Source organism: Pipistrellus kuhlii, unplaced genomic scaffold, assembly GCF_014108245.1.
Source record: "Pipistrellus kuhlii isolate mPipKuh1 unplaced genomic scaffold, mPipKuh1.p scaffold_m20_p_6, whole genome shotgun sequence".
In the NCBI taxonomy this organism is placed as follows: domain Eukaryota; kingdom Metazoa; phylum Chordata; class Mammalia; order Chiroptera; family Vespertilionidae; genus Pipistrellus; species Pipistrellus kuhlii.
The window spans coordinates 77,717,248-77,732,406 of NW_023425562.1; the positions used below are offsets into that span (position 1 = coordinate 77,717,248).

A 15,159-nucleotide genomic window follows, 5' to 3' on the forward strand; every position below is an offset into this window, starting at 1 on the left:
CCATGCACCCCGAGGGGCACAGGCTCAATTCCAGGTCATGGACACATATCTGGGTTGCAGGCTCAATCTCCGGTCCAGTAGGGGCTCGCAAGAGAGGCAAATGTTCTAGGTGTCTCTCTCACATGGATGTTTCTTTTTCTCTGTCTCTCTTCAGCTTCTTCTCTCACTTCCACTCTTTCTGGAAAGCAATGGAAAAAATATCCTTGAGTGAGGATTAACAACAACAAATAACAAACAAACAAACAAACAAAAAGGGTTAATCAAAGCATTTGTTCTCAGAATCAAATTGAACAAGGGCTAAATAGTGTTTAGGCTAGGCCTAGGCACACAGACCACTGTACTAAGAGAAGGGAATAAAAAGGAAGGAAGGAGTTGTTCTGGTTCTTATCTCATTGTCTGTGAGTTTGGGCAACTCTTTGCATGCACTCCTGAAGTTCAAGGCCCACATCTCAGTTAACACATGTCCGAGTCCTGTTTGTGGGCAGGGCGCAGTGGTGTTCTTGCCGGCTGTTTGAAGGAGAAGGGTGGAGAGGTGGTGAACTTAGCAAGGCAGCTGGGGAAGGCAGTGGGGGGCCGGGCAGAGAAAGGGGAGGAGGTAAACAGAGACCCTTCTCCACCAGCCCAGCTTCAGCCGGACAGGCAGCATTGGTCTCCCAGAGGCAAAGCAGCTGGCCTTTCACCCCGGACAGCCAGCTGGGCTCTTCCTGGGGATGAAGGACAGTCTCCCAGGTAAACGGGCTCCTGTGGAGCTGAGGGCCATGCTGAGAACTGACAGCTGGGAGCTGTTAGCCTCACAGCAGCCTGGGAGGGTGCCCTGCCTCAGGGCGGACTGGGGAGACACGCCCGCCTTCCGTACAGTGCCCGATTGTTTGCCGGCTATTTAAAAGCCTGTGTTCGGAGGTTAGGCTCTAAGCCACCCATGGCACAGTTGGCTTATGGCAAAGGGAGAAGGCAGAGCCAGGGTGGCTAAGTCAGCACCTGTCACTCCTGAGAGAAACTGTTCAGTTTAGAGGCTGACCCCGGACAGTGAGGAAGGACCCTGGTGGTGATGCTCTCATTCTGCAGGGACAGGAAGTGGCTGCTTTCCCAGTGGCCCGTGACAGTTCCTTCGCCCGAGGAGCCAGTGGCATATCCGGATGACACAGCACTGTGCTGGCACAGGGAAAATGAGGTCACAGCTCACACCTCCCTGGGTTCTGACGTCTAGTGGGAGTGGAATCAAATCCGAGCTCTATCACTTTAGCTGTGACCCTGAGCCAATTAATTAGCATTACTAAGCCTTGTTTCCTCATCTGTGAAATGGGAGTAACAGTATTTCCTAATTCACAGTTGTTATTGTGTGTGTGTGTGTGTGTGTGTGTATTAGAGTTAATGCTTAAAAAATACTTAATACAGTGCTAGGCATGTAATTAAGGTTTAATACATGGCAGTTGTTTTTTAACTTTCTTTGTTTTGTGGGGTTTTTGTTTTCTGAGAATTGGTATTGCCTCAAAGAGAGAGAGAGAAACAGAGAGAGAGAGAGAGAGAGAGAGAGAGAGAGAGAGAGAGAGAGAGAGAGAGAGAGAGAGAGAGGGAGAGACATGGTATTGTCTAGTACTAGTACACTGTTTCTCAACTGTCATTTGCATATTGTTTTGGATGGTAGCCATATCTGTTACTTCATGTACTACTATTTATTTAATATGCATTAATGGACTCTAAAAAAAAAACAACCTTTAACACGGTAAACTTGCAAATCGAACCAGTGCATCAAGGTGCAGGCGAGTGGTGCCTGGCACCGGGGAGTTAGCTGTGAGCCTGCGGACACGTCGGCGCTGACACTGCTGCTGGTCTGCACCTGGGAGCCTGCGAGGTCCATCGCCTTCCCCGCTGTTTGGATCCAGGCCCTTGCACCCCCTCCCCCGAGTGAGGTCACCTCTGCTCCCGCATGAGCTCATTGCGTGCTCCTGCTCAGGCGTTTTATGCGTCATGTCAGGGCCGTGGCCCTCTCTCCGTTTAGCACCGGGCTCTGACAGGCCGTGAGGGAGGGTGACTCAGGGATGACAGGAGCGGGGAAATCCCCCTTCCCTGCCTGAAACAACGGACTGGAGCCCGACAATATGAGCTTTGGACACAGTCTCCTTTCCCAGCGACTTTGCAGGAAATACTTGCCAATACGCGGCGGCAAGCTTCGCCGACAGGCTGGAGAAGGCTTAGGCGTTGTGGGCTCCGCAGCCGAAAGAGTCATTGTTGGTAAGGATGCCCAGAGGAGTGGCATTTCAGGACGCGGACGTGGGAGTATTGGATGCACCTGACTCTCCCTGCCCCTTATCCCATTTGGTTTCTTCACTGTCGCAAAACTCTAATTAGGGAAATAGACCTGCTCTCCATGGATGTGATTATTGTTATTGGCAGCCTGTTTGTGACAACCTTCCCCGGGCACTCCCGAGCCGACTGGGAGGAAACGAGGGAAGGAAATGCCGGTGTCCTTATGCGGAGCAAAGTTCAGAGCGGCTGAGTCAGGACCAACGGCTGTGGCTCAGACTCCACGGCAGTTTTAATCCCGAGCCTGGGCCTGGGTCGGAAGGTCTGTAATTGGAATGGGGGCAGGTGTCCAGCCTGCACCCAACAGCTGGGATTTAATTTGGATGACTCCCGACATTGAAATGTTATTCTGACTATTGTAGAGTCAAAAAATAAAAATAAAAAAACAGACAGGGCAGGATCTCAAGAAAGGCTTCCTTCTGTTTTTAAGAATTTTTGTTATCATTTATTAGCATGTATTCAAAGCTAAGAGGAAAAAAGGTGGTGGTGGTGCGGGGAGAGACAGGCATAAAAGTGGGAAGCCATAAATACACTGTTTTTTAGGTTCCAAGAAATGTAGTTATCACTGCCGTATTTGCCAGTGCCAATATTTTTCTGTCGCTTGCAGCTAAAGTAGTCTTGGCTATCATACCCTCCTCCTTCTGACCTGAACTCTACACAGATAGCTAAACACTTATTTTGGTTTCTGACCAAACTTTGCAAGCAGAAAATCCACCAAACCAAGAAACAAGTGCTTCGGCCCATCCGTGCTCAAGGTTGGACACTGATTTTGAGGAGATGGCCTGTTTCGATGGCAGACAGTTTGTCCACCAGAACCTAGAAGGTGTTCTCATCGCTGATGAATAGTCACTTATGCACAACCTGGGATCAGTCCACACCGTCAATTGCAGATATCTGTGATGAATCTTCAACGATCGACTTCCATCACAGACGTGTAAACTCACCCTGAGTCACGGGTTGGCTAATAGCTCTTTCCTGCCCTCTGCGATGGCTCTTCACCCACATCTTTAGTTTGTGACAAACCCCCCCCCCACCCCCCCAAATATCTGTCCTTAAGGAGCCTCTAAATCATGCTCTGGCACTCAGGAGGCTGCCCCGTGACCCTGTGGCCAGGTACCCTTTTCTGTGGCTGCCCGCTGAGTGGGTGGTGATTTCACCATCAGAGGCACCAGCCTTGGACTTGTTTTTCTTGTGTAGACAACGCTTCATGCTAAGTTACCCGCAGAACAGCATGCAGCCGGGAGCAGGGCTGAGCGCTCTGGAGATGCAGGCGAGCATTTTGTAAGACAGTTGCATAACCACCAGCTCCTGTCAGAGCCTGTGCCTCAGAAGACTGTCTTCCTGGCTCAGCCTTCCGGAGCTGGGCGGCCCCAGGGCACAGGGGTGCTGGGAGCAGTCTCCCACAGTGTGGATAGGTGGAGGCCCAGGACCACACAGAGGCCGGGAGAGGCCCGGGCCGCGCCTGCTCAACAAAGCTTCTGGCATCTCAAGAAATAAAAATGAAGACTTGCTGAAGCAAGGGTCACCAAACATTATGGAATGCTTTCAATGTTTACATTAAACAGAATAAGAGCTTGGATGTACATAAACTACTGTTGACTGTAACGACACTGGGCTGTACACAGGATTATAGGATTTACGGGACAAATTATCTTAAAATGCGCTACAGGCAACATAATCTGCGAATGGGACAACAGTTTAAAGTCGTCTTATCATTGCTTTCCCTGAAGCGTGCTCTTTTTGAAGATGACCTTGAAAGTTCGATGAGAGGCCAAGGATCTCTCGACCCTTCACTGCCAGCCCCACTGCATGACATTAAAATCAATGTAAAAAATGATTACGTTGTGTCTTGTGCCTCCTGCCTTCTCAGACCTGGGCATACAAGGCAATGTGAAGTAGCAGAACCATCACTTGATAGGGATCCAAAAAATGCAAAGCTTGCTCTGTGGCTTTGCCCCAACCAGCTGTGTGACCTTGGAGCAGCCACTTAACCTCTCTGGATTTCCCCACCTATAAAAGTGTAAGTGTTGGATGATGAGGGTCTTGTAAGTTCCTTCTAGAAATTAATGATTATGCCAATTCCATGTGAACGGCCTAGGTCGGAGGGATACAGCGGTGGGGTAAAAACAGAACAAAACACAGCGTTCCACAGAGATCCAGTCCCTGCCTACAGGGAGCTTACGTTCTATGTGGGGGTGGCGTGGAGATGGGAGTCGATAGTGGTGTGTGTGTGTGTGTGTGTGTGTGTGTGTGTGTGTGTGTGTGTGACAATCAGCAAAAATGATAGCTGTACAATGTCACAGCTACAGATAGCGTGGTCAGGGATGGCCTCTCTGGAGAGATGAACTCTAATGCTTCCCAACTGCTGGGATGCTATTTAAGCAAGGCACCAACAAAGGATGTGCCATAGAGGTGGGTGGAGGACTCAGTGGGCAGAAGGCCACTAAAGGACCTGATGGATACAGGAAATGACTCCCTGGTGAATCAAGAGGAGGAGAGGAGGAAGAAGAGAAAGGAGAGAGCAGGGAGGTTCAGAATGGGATTTCTGTAACACTTCTGGGTACGCAGGAGTGAGGCAGGTCTGGAGGTGAATCCGGACTCTCAGTACTTAGCAGCTGTGAGACCAGCCTGATCCTTAGGGGTTTTTTGTTTTGTTTTGTTTTTGTTTGGTTTGGTTTTTGCAAGAGGGGATTAAGAAGCCCTGCCTCATGAGGGAGAAATGGGCTGTTTCCAAAGACAAAGCTCAGGGCTGGGCACATCTGTAAAGGGCCCAACCTGTAATTAGCACAGTGCTTGCTGATATTGATTGTGCATCAGCCAAATCCCTCTTCACCTGCACTCCTTCCTCTCACCCTCTCTCAAACCAACCTATGGTCCCATTTTACAGAGGGGGTGTGATTGTGAGTCATCTTTATTACTTGTCCTTAGGCAACCCCAGAACGGGTAGGCGACCCAACTACAAGAATGTCTGCACAGATGGGCAGGACTTTAGCTGGAGGTAGAAAGTGAAGAGATACCAACTTTGCCAGATACTCGTTTGTTTGTTTTTTCATCTGACATGCATGTCTTTAATTGAGGTATAATTTCCATATGACAATTCCCAAGGTTAAAATCTTGTGGTGAATTCTGACAAGTAGATCCAGCCACGTAATCTTCATCCAGCCATTGTGATAGCTGATTGGCTCCCTCTCTCTAGTTTTCCCCTTTCTAGAATTTTTAATAAATGAAGTTATGCACTTCTTTCACGGATTCTGTTTTGGGGATTTACCCATGTTCTTGAGCAGATGAGCAATCCCTTCCTTCCCTTCTGTTGCTGAGTGGTATTCCATCACCGGGAGGCACCGCAATTTGTGTTTTTCACTCACCAGCTGATGGACATTTGGGTGACTTCCAGTTTTGAGGCTGTGATGGACAGGGCTGCCATGAATGGTTGAGTTCAGGTTTTTGTGCAGATGAACACTTTTATTATATTTCTCCCGATGACACCTTGTGGGGGCATTGCTGGGTGGTATGTGAAGTGTGTGTTTCACTTTATAAGAGACACCAACCTGTTTGACATGTGGCTGCACTGTTTTTGCATTCCCTGTACAGAAGTTCTAATTGCTCCGCCTCCTTGCCAACAGTTGGTATTATCAATCTTTTAAATTTTAGCCAATTTAGTGGATGTGTGGAAACATCTCGTGTTTTTATTAGCATTTTGCTAAGGACTGATGATACGTGCTTATTTGACGTTCTTTTATATTTTTTGAACTTATCTGTTTAAATATTTTGCCCATTAAAAGGTTGTTTGTCTTCTTATTATTTTAAGGAGGTTTTTAAAAATATATATTTTGGATTTTCATCTGATGAAATATAAGGAAAGGAGACTCTGGACTTGGGGTTAAACACACAATATACAGATGATACATTGTAGAACAGAATACCTGAATATATACTCTGCAAATATTTTCCCATTTGTGACTTGCTTTTTTGTTTTTTTAATTAGTATCTTTTAAAGATCATAAGTTTTAAATTTTTATGAAGACTAATTTATTCATTTTAAAAAATATGGATGATCTTACAGCCTAAGACATTTTAAAAAATATATTTTTATTGATTTTAGAGAAAGAGGAAGGGAGAGGAATAGAGAGATAGAAAAACTGATGAGAAACATCTATTAGCTGCCTCCTGCAGGCCCCCTACTGGGGATCAAGTCCACAGCACAGGCAGGTACCGGATGGAGAATTGAACCAGTAACATCTCAGTGCATGAGGTCTACCCTCAACCATTGAGCCATACTGGCCTAAGTCATCTTTACCTAGTGCAAGGTCACAAAGATTTTTCTCCTATGTTCTTCTGGGAGTTTATAAGATTATCTCTCACATTTAGGTCTATTAGCTTTATGGCCCATTTTAATTTTTTGAAATTGAATTTATTGGGATGACATTGGTTGATAAAATTATATCGGATTCAGGTATACAGTTCTGCAATGTATCATCTGTAAATTGTGTGTTTAACTGCTGAGTGGCATTCCATGATGGGTGGTCCTTCACCATCCCCCCCCTCCCTCTGGTCCATTTCAAAGTACTGTTTTATGTATACTGTGAGGCAAGGGTCAGGGTTCATTATTTTTGCATATAGATATCCAATTGTCCCAGCATTGTTGTGGAAAAGACTACCATTGTCCCATTAAATTCACTTGGCACCTTTTGGCAAACTCAACTGAACATATCTGGGTGGGTATATTTCTGCCTGTTCCATTGCTCTACATATCTGTCCTCATATCATTGACACCCTGCCTTAGCTACAGTACCTTTACTGTGAGTCTTGAACTCAGGTCATTGAAGTATTCTGTGTTCTTTTCAGTCTTCATTATGGAGTGCCACCTGTAGCCAGCCTGCCTGACTCAGTCAAGAAGTATTTCTAGAGTATCTATTATATGCCAGGTGCTTTGGTGCTGAGATCCAGTGGTGATATAAATATACACTCTTTCGCCCTGGCTAGTGTGGCTCAAACAAAAAAATATGTTGGTTGTTGGAGCATTGTCCCAAGCTCATGAAAGGTTGAGGGTTCCATCCCCAGTTAGGGTGTGTAAGGGAAGCAGCTGATTGATGTTTCTCTCTCACATTGTGTTTCTCTCTTTCCTTCCTCCCTTCCCCTCTCTTTAAAACCTGCACTCATGGAGTTTATAATCTGTTGGGAGTTGGAGGTGGAAAGTTAGAATAATAATCAGAAATATATAATGCTAGAGGCTCGGTGCATGAAATTCGTACACTGGGGAGGGGGCAGGAGTTCTTCAGCCCGGCCTGCACCCTCTCGCAGTCTGGGACCCCTCTCACAGTCCAGGGACCCCTTGCTCCTTACCGCCTACTTGCTTGCTGCTCCTTACTGCTCAGACTGCTATTCCTTAGCACTGCCACAGGGCTCGCCAACTGTGAGCCCAGCTTCTGGCTGAGCAGTGCTCCTCCCTCCCCCTCCTGGTGGGAGCACACTCACCACCAGGGGACAGATCCTGTGTTGAGCGTCTGCCCCCTGGTGGTCAGTGTGCATCATAGTGACTGGTCATTCTACCGGTTGTTCTGCCATTTGGTCAATTTGCATATTAGGGTTTTATTATATAGGATGTTTCATTTGTCAGATTTGCACTGTGTGTGTGATGTGTGTTTGTGTGTGTGTGTGTGTGTTCAGATAGAAATTTCTGTGAAGAAAAGTAAGTAATAGAAGGAGGAGAGTTGTGAGGGAGGGAGCTGAGAGTGAACATAAACCCACAGAGCTGGGGAGGGGGCGGGGTGTGTGTGAATGTGAGGTGTGGGGGGCTGAGCCAAGTAAGGCATTCTCCTCAGGGCAGAAGGGAGCAGGGGCTCAGAGCCCGAGCAGAGTGGGGAATGTTAGATGAGGTGTATGCACTGTATTTGTATAGAGGAGACAACCCAAGTTTTCAATAATTCCACTTAGTGGTCATTTCCATAAACAAAATAAAGAGGCTACAGCATTGGGAGTAAATGAGGGGATAAGCAGCTTCAGGAAGCACTGGACAAGAGCTTTCCAGGAGAGGGAACAGCAGGTGCAAAGGCCCGGAGGTGAGAAAGGGTGTAGCCTGTTCAAGAACCAAGATGCAGGCTGACATGGGAGAGTCTTCCCAATGAAGTGCGGCAGACAGATGGAGAATGGAAGCGCCCCCCTGCAGGCTGCCTCCTGCAGGCCCCCTACTGGGGATCACCTGACCTCAGAAACCCCCTCCCGGGCTTTCTAAGGCCAGGTGAAAGTTAAGATTTCTCACTGTTAACTTAGTGACCTGTATTTCAGAAACTTCTAGAATCCTGAGAAACCACTGACGTGGGGTGGTGCCATGTAGCAGCTTCCTGAAAACCCCGAATCTGGGAGAATTTATGAAACTGTCCAGGGAGGGGTGCCCCTCACATTTTCACTGTCCAGTGTCTTGGGTGCAAACAGGAACCTTGGTTGTATTGGGGTGAGTGGGTGTTCATGGATGGGGCATGTGTGCGCACATGTGCGGTTCAGATTCTGAAGCTAGATGACTCATGAAGTGTGTTTCCACATTCTGTTATTGTTTTTAATTGTTCTCTGTTCCCAGCTTCTAAAAACATCTTATATAGGGAAATAATTTATAAGTTACTAAAAACGATGCAAATGTATAATAGAAATAACATAAAGAATACCTGTGTACTCTATGAGATTTACCTATTAATAATCATTTGCTTAGTGGGTTGAGTTCTCTGTCTCTCTCTACACACACACACACACTCACACACACACACACACACACACACACAATTTTTTCCTGAACTATCTGTGGCTGTTACATTTATCATGACCCTTTATTCCTAAATTCTCCAAATGTGTACTTGCTAAGAATGGGCAGTCTCGCCATAGCCAGTTTGCTTCAGTGGATAGAGTGTCGGCCTGTGGACTGAAGGGTCCTGGGTTCGATTCTGTCAAGGGCACATGCCCAGGTTGCAGGCTTGAGCCCCAGCAGGGGATGTGCAAGAGGCAGCCAATCAACGATTCTATCTCATCGTTGATATTTCTATCTCTACATCTCCCTTCCTCTCTGAAATCAATATGTGTGTGTGTGTATATATATATGTTTTTTTTTAAGTAAGAATGGGGCAGTGCTTCACATAGACAGCCCAAGTAAACAACTTCATCCGTGTATACTGATGTTAGTCTTTGATCTAATTTATCATCTACACTCTGGGTTCATCAGTTGGTCTTACACCATTCTTTAGGACATCCCATCCCCCACCCCCCAGCACAGGGCTGGCATTTAACTTTGATGTCCTTTTAGCCTCCTTTAATCTAGAACATTTCCACAGCCTTTCTTTGTCTTTTGCGATATTAGCATTTTTGAAGATCCAGTTCCTCCCCTCCCCCCTGCGCCATATAATGGAGTGCTTCTCCGTGTGTGTTTGTCTGATGTTTCTTTGTGATTAGACATAGGTTATGCGTGCTTGGCTGGAATGTGGGGCTTAGAGGATGTTGCATCCTTTTCAGGATATCACCGCCGGAGGCACATGATGTCCATCTGTCTGTCATTAGTGCCGTGAAACACCCGCAACCTTTCATCCAATGTTGCTGGATGGCAGGGGGTGGGGAGGAAGGAGGAGAGTGGGGGAAAAACTGGGAGGCACATGACTCAGCACTTAGCTCAGTTCTTGAGTCATGTGTGTTGCTGATGTAACCGCCAAAAGCCAGGTTTTGCCTAATCACAGGGGTGGGTGAATTGCACACACACACACACACACACACACACACACACACATACATATTCGTGCCAACACATGCACAGACACAGTCTCAGTTCCATGTTGCCTTTTTAAAAGTTCTCATCCAAGTCCTGTCTTAGCACACGGGGCATTGGGTGAAATCATTTGGAGAGATTTTCAAATTCTGCATGAAGACCTCCCCCATAATCATTACTTCCTAATGTCTCCTTGAGTCTTAAAGGGTTTGGTGCTCTGGTTAGGGGATTGGGGCACTGGGCCAAATGAACGCATTTGCTTACAGCAGTGGTTTTCAGCCCTGGCGGCTCATTCCATTCATTTACGCAGACCCCACCCTGATCACCTGCATCTGAGCCTCTGATGGGGCTGGGTGGAAGAGGTTTAAAAACTCTGCAAAAACTTCTAGTGCCCTGCCGGGGAGAGACCCACCAGCTTACAAGCATGGTTCCAGCACAGCACTAATCCCCACTGGTCCTCACCGTCCGGTCAGGCGCCCCCCGCAATAGCACAGGATCCGAGCACCTCCTCTGGGCCACAGAGGTCACACATTCTGTGTTCACGGCGTCCATGTCCACTGCTCTTCTCTGGGTACAAAGCTCCCTGCTGCTCCTCTGGCTCATGACCACCCCCTGCTTGCAGCCCACGTGGTTTTGGGAGGCTGACCCTGACCCCCAACTGCAAGGGTGGGCGTTGATGCCTCGGCTTGGCCGGCTGGTCTAAGTTGTTCTGATGAGACCCGAGCCAAACGTGTGCTGGAATTCCTGGCAGAAGGTGTTCTGTTTCTTTGGGGCTTCTCAGGAGAGAATGTAAATGGGAAGCTCCCGGGGCTGCTGGGGAAAGGGACCTCCCCAGGAGTGGAGGGGACACAGAGACAGCAGCAAAAGGGGTGCATGGCGGCTACAGGCTGAGCCTGGGTTGGTCATGCTGGAAGCTGTGGATTCCTAGATCTTTAAGTGAGATGAGCCACCCCATGTCTATGTGGCTTCCGTCCCTTTGAGATGAGGTTTAAGGAGCAGGTAAGACCAATCGTACCCAAATCCTGATACTTTGGCTGGAGGCGGGAAGTTCTCAGGCAGCGAGGCCTCTCAGAAGGAGGAGAATACAGAGCCTGATGCTCCAGCCAGCGGCTGTAGGACACCCTGGCTGTCTGGTCTCTCTGGCTCCAGTTGCCCTCGGTGCGACCGGTGGGGGTGGGGCCGGGGATGGGCCGGTGGTCTGGCTCCACAGGTTGCCTCAGGCTTCCACTGCACAGCCTAGTCTGGCCTGTGCAGCACATGACTGTGGCTGCCACTCTCAGGAGCCCAGGAACATCCAGGTCGGTGTTGGGGGAGTTGGTGGACAGGGGATGTGGAGGTTTCTAAATGGAAGTTGTGCTGCCCTTGGCCACCGCCTCACCCACTCTGGGGCAGAGCAAACAAGATGCAGGGAAGAGAACGGAGTCTTGGCTCATTCAAAGGTCCTTTTTGTGCACTCTGTCCTTCCCTCTGCTATCCCATCACTCCATCATCTTTGCCCTGCACTCAGACACCCTCCTGTTGCTGTGCATTTGTCACTGTAGGCACCACACAATCTATTATAGCAGAGGAAGCAGGCCGAGCTCCAACACTGCAAGGCCATGTGAGTGGCCTCAGCGTGCCAATGAGGCCCTCTCCCAAGCTCCAGACGGGGTTCAAAGAAAAAAATATTGAAGCATAAAATCGAAAGATGGTTGTTGAAATGATATGTGACGTCATAGGCCACAGCCAAGTTACTTCCCTGTGAGACGCCTCTTTCTTTCCTGGGGAAGAGAGTCTCTCCTTTGCTGGGGCCTCGCTGTGCGCCTGGTCAGGTGCCCGCTGAGAAGCCTGCGTGGCCTGGGCACCAGCGCCTGCCATTCACTCAGTGCACTGGCCCGTGGGTGCAGGGCTCAGTGGGCCCTGCTTGCCAGGGAAAGTGGGTGGTTTGTCCTTGGTCACCTGGCTGCTCAGCTCTGGGGGTAGAGTTTTATGTCAGGCCTATATATATATATATATATATATATATATATATATATATATATATATATTTATTTATTTATTTATTTTTTTTTACAGAGAGGAAAGGAGAGGGATAGAGAGTTAAAAACATTGATAAGAGAGAATCATCAATCAGCTTCCTCCTAAACACCTCCTACTGGGAATGTGCCTGCAACCCAGGTACATGACTTTGACCGGAATCAAACCTGGGACCTTTCAGTCCGCAGGCTGACACTCTATCCACTGAGCCAAACTGGTTTTGACTTTATGCCAGGTCTTAATCCACTCTTCTCATCTCTCTATATCTATCTACCTGTCATCTATCTATCTATCTATCTATCTGTCATCTATCATCATCTATCATCATCTACTTACCTACCTACCTACCAACCAATCATCTATAATCTATTTATCATCTATTTGTCTATCTACCCACCTATCAATCATCTATCATCTACCTATTTATCTGTCCATCTATCTATTATCTATCTACCTCCCTCCCTACCTATCAATCATCTATCTTTCTATCATCTATTTATTTATCTATCCATCTATTATCTATCTATCATAATTACCTACCTACCTACCTATCAATCATCTATCATCTACCTATTTATCTATCTATCTATCTATCTATCACCTACCTACCTACCTACTGATCAACCAACCAATCATTTATTATCTATTTATCTATCTATCTACCTACCTACTTACCTTTCAATCATCTATCATCTATCATCTACCTATTTATCTATCCATCTATCTATTATCAATCTGCCTCCCTATCAATCATCTATCTAGCATATCTTTCTATAATCTACCTATTTATTTACCTATTCCTCTATCATCTATCTATCTCCTGTCCCTGACTTTGAATTTAGCAGATCTGTGTTATCCACACAGTGACCTTATTTATCACCCAATCTAGGTGGCACCGTTAGTACAGGCGCTGCCCCAAGCTCCCTGGGAGCGTGGGGAGGGGGTGGCCAGGTATTTTCTCCCTAAAGTTGTGGTCAGTGGTTTATCAGTGGTCTCAGAAGGGTGGCCAGCAAAACTTGTTTGCTGTATTCAGAGAGAAGCTGAATCACAAAGCGATGACTTACAGAGTCCCAGTGAGGAAGTCACAGGTGAGGGGGCCAAACCTTTCCATCAAGCGTTTGTGTGTGGAAGCTAGGCTCCAGGCCTGCTGAGGGGAAGAAAGAATAAAATTGTAACGCCCCGTGTTCACCGAACCCATACCACGGGCCTTTGCTATTTCCTGCCTGGCCTTGTGTACTCCGGAGAAAGGTGAGATTATTGCAGAAAAGAAAACACGGTTCAGCAGACAAATGTCCCGCTCGGCCCCGCTGCCAGGGCCCAGGGGACCTGCTGCCCTCATCCCAAAAGGTGCAGCCGGTGACACTGCGTGTTTGCTGTTTACAAGCCCCTCCAGAGTGTTCTGGCATCTTCCCAAGAGCAGCGAACAGCCATGATGCCCTCAAACAGGCAAACCAGGCAGCCGCTCAGAGCTGGCCTTGGGCCTCACCCTGAGATCCGTAGGACAGAGCACAACTCCGCTCACTTGTCAATCAGCCACTCGGGGAGCTGGGCAGGAGTCCCATCAGGGGAACTGCGCCCCTCCCTGGGGGAGGGGAAGGCTCCTTGGAGGACAGGCCAGGAGAAAGAGGGGGGGAGTGGAGAGAAAGAAAAGGAGGGTGTGGACAGAGAAAACAGAGACAGAGAGACAGATTGAGAAGGTAGAAGAAAGGAGAAGAGAGAAAACACACACACACACACACACACCCAAAAGGAATGGGGAGAGGGGAGATAGGAAATAGAATGTGGGGAGGGGTGAGAAAGAGAAGCAGAAAGAGAATGGAGGGGGAGGGGAGAGAGATTGAGGGGTTGAGAAAGGCTGAGTGATAGGGGAGGACAGAGATTGAGAGAGATCGAGAGAAGGAGGGACATAGATAGATGGATGGACAAACAGATAGATGACAATGAACGTGGACTGACACGGCGGGAGGCAGCCCAGCAGGACAAAAGTCCCCTGAGGTCCCCACCGCCCCCTGCAGGGCCACCACCATTTTGTTGCCTGGCCGGGGAGTGACCTGCTGGCTGTTCCCGGAGCTCCACAAGGGGGTGCCGGTCCCAGAGGGTGCAGCCTGGAGGCAGCGCCTCGTCCCCCAGGCCTCCCCACTGGGCCACATGGGCATCTGTCCCAGTTTAGACCTCACTTCTCAGGTTCTGCAAAATGGTGTCTGCCCAGGTCCCCCCTGCAGGCTGTGTCCCTGAGCCCAGCGGGTCCCCGCTGAGCAGGCTGAGGCCTCCACGGCTCTCATCTCCCAGGTTTGACCACAGGACCTTCAGTGACCTCTGCTCAGATTGCTGCTCACAAAAAAGTATCACTGAAAAAAAACAACCCTAATGAGTCTGTAAATATTCTTCACCCAGAATATTAGACTTGGATGCCCTCTGCTGGGCGAGATGGGCAGGGGCGGAGGCCAGGGCGGCGCTGGTGGCTGGTGGCTGGGGGCTGGGGGCCCCAGGTAAGGGACCCAGGATGGACGCTCTGCTGGGAGCTCGGAGGAAAAGCCATGACCCCGAGCAACTTTCAGAACAAAAGAGCCCCTCTGAGCTCTTTCCAGCAGGAGGAAATGAAACAAAGCCGAAGCGGCTCACCCGTTAATCATGCGTTCGTTCGGGAGAACGGAGAATGCCTTCACCTGCTTTTGGCTTCTGTTCTGACATCCTTAGAACTGGCCGGCGGGGGAGAAGCAGGAGGAAAGGACAGGGGCTCAGCTGACACTTCCAACATTTTCATCCAGACAAAGCTTTTGGGTCCAAAAAAGCCGTGGCAAAGACAGGTGGCTCATGGGGTTTCGTAGAGACGGTGGCCAAGTTCATTTTCATTATTGTTCGGTTCCCCAACCAGGACGTGAGGAGAGTGAGAGAGGGTGCCATTCCTAGTTACACCAGGTCGGTAGGTTGATCCGGGATGCCCCAGGCCAGTCACACAGTCTCGTCCGATGGTCCCAAAAGCATTATTCCATGACGATAAAAAAATATTCTAGATCTGTGCCATCTAATACGGCAACCGCTGGCGGTCATGTGGCCATCAAGCATTTGAGATGTGGCTATGAAAACTGAGATGCATT

At 48.4% G+C, this 15,159-nt stretch overlaps 1 long non-coding RNA gene across 1 annotated transcript; it reads left to right on the forward strand.

The window, feature by feature from the left end:
* Positions 1–2,067: 2,067 nt before the first annotated feature.
* LOC118708307 lies at positions 2,068–2,738 on the forward strand. Its single transcript, XR_004984529.2, has 2 exons — positions 2,068–2,232; positions 2,395–2,738. It is a non-coding gene; the product is annotated as an uncharacterized LOC118708307 (long non-coding RNA).
* The last annotated feature ends 12,421 nt before the right edge of the window (positions 2,739–15,159 follow it).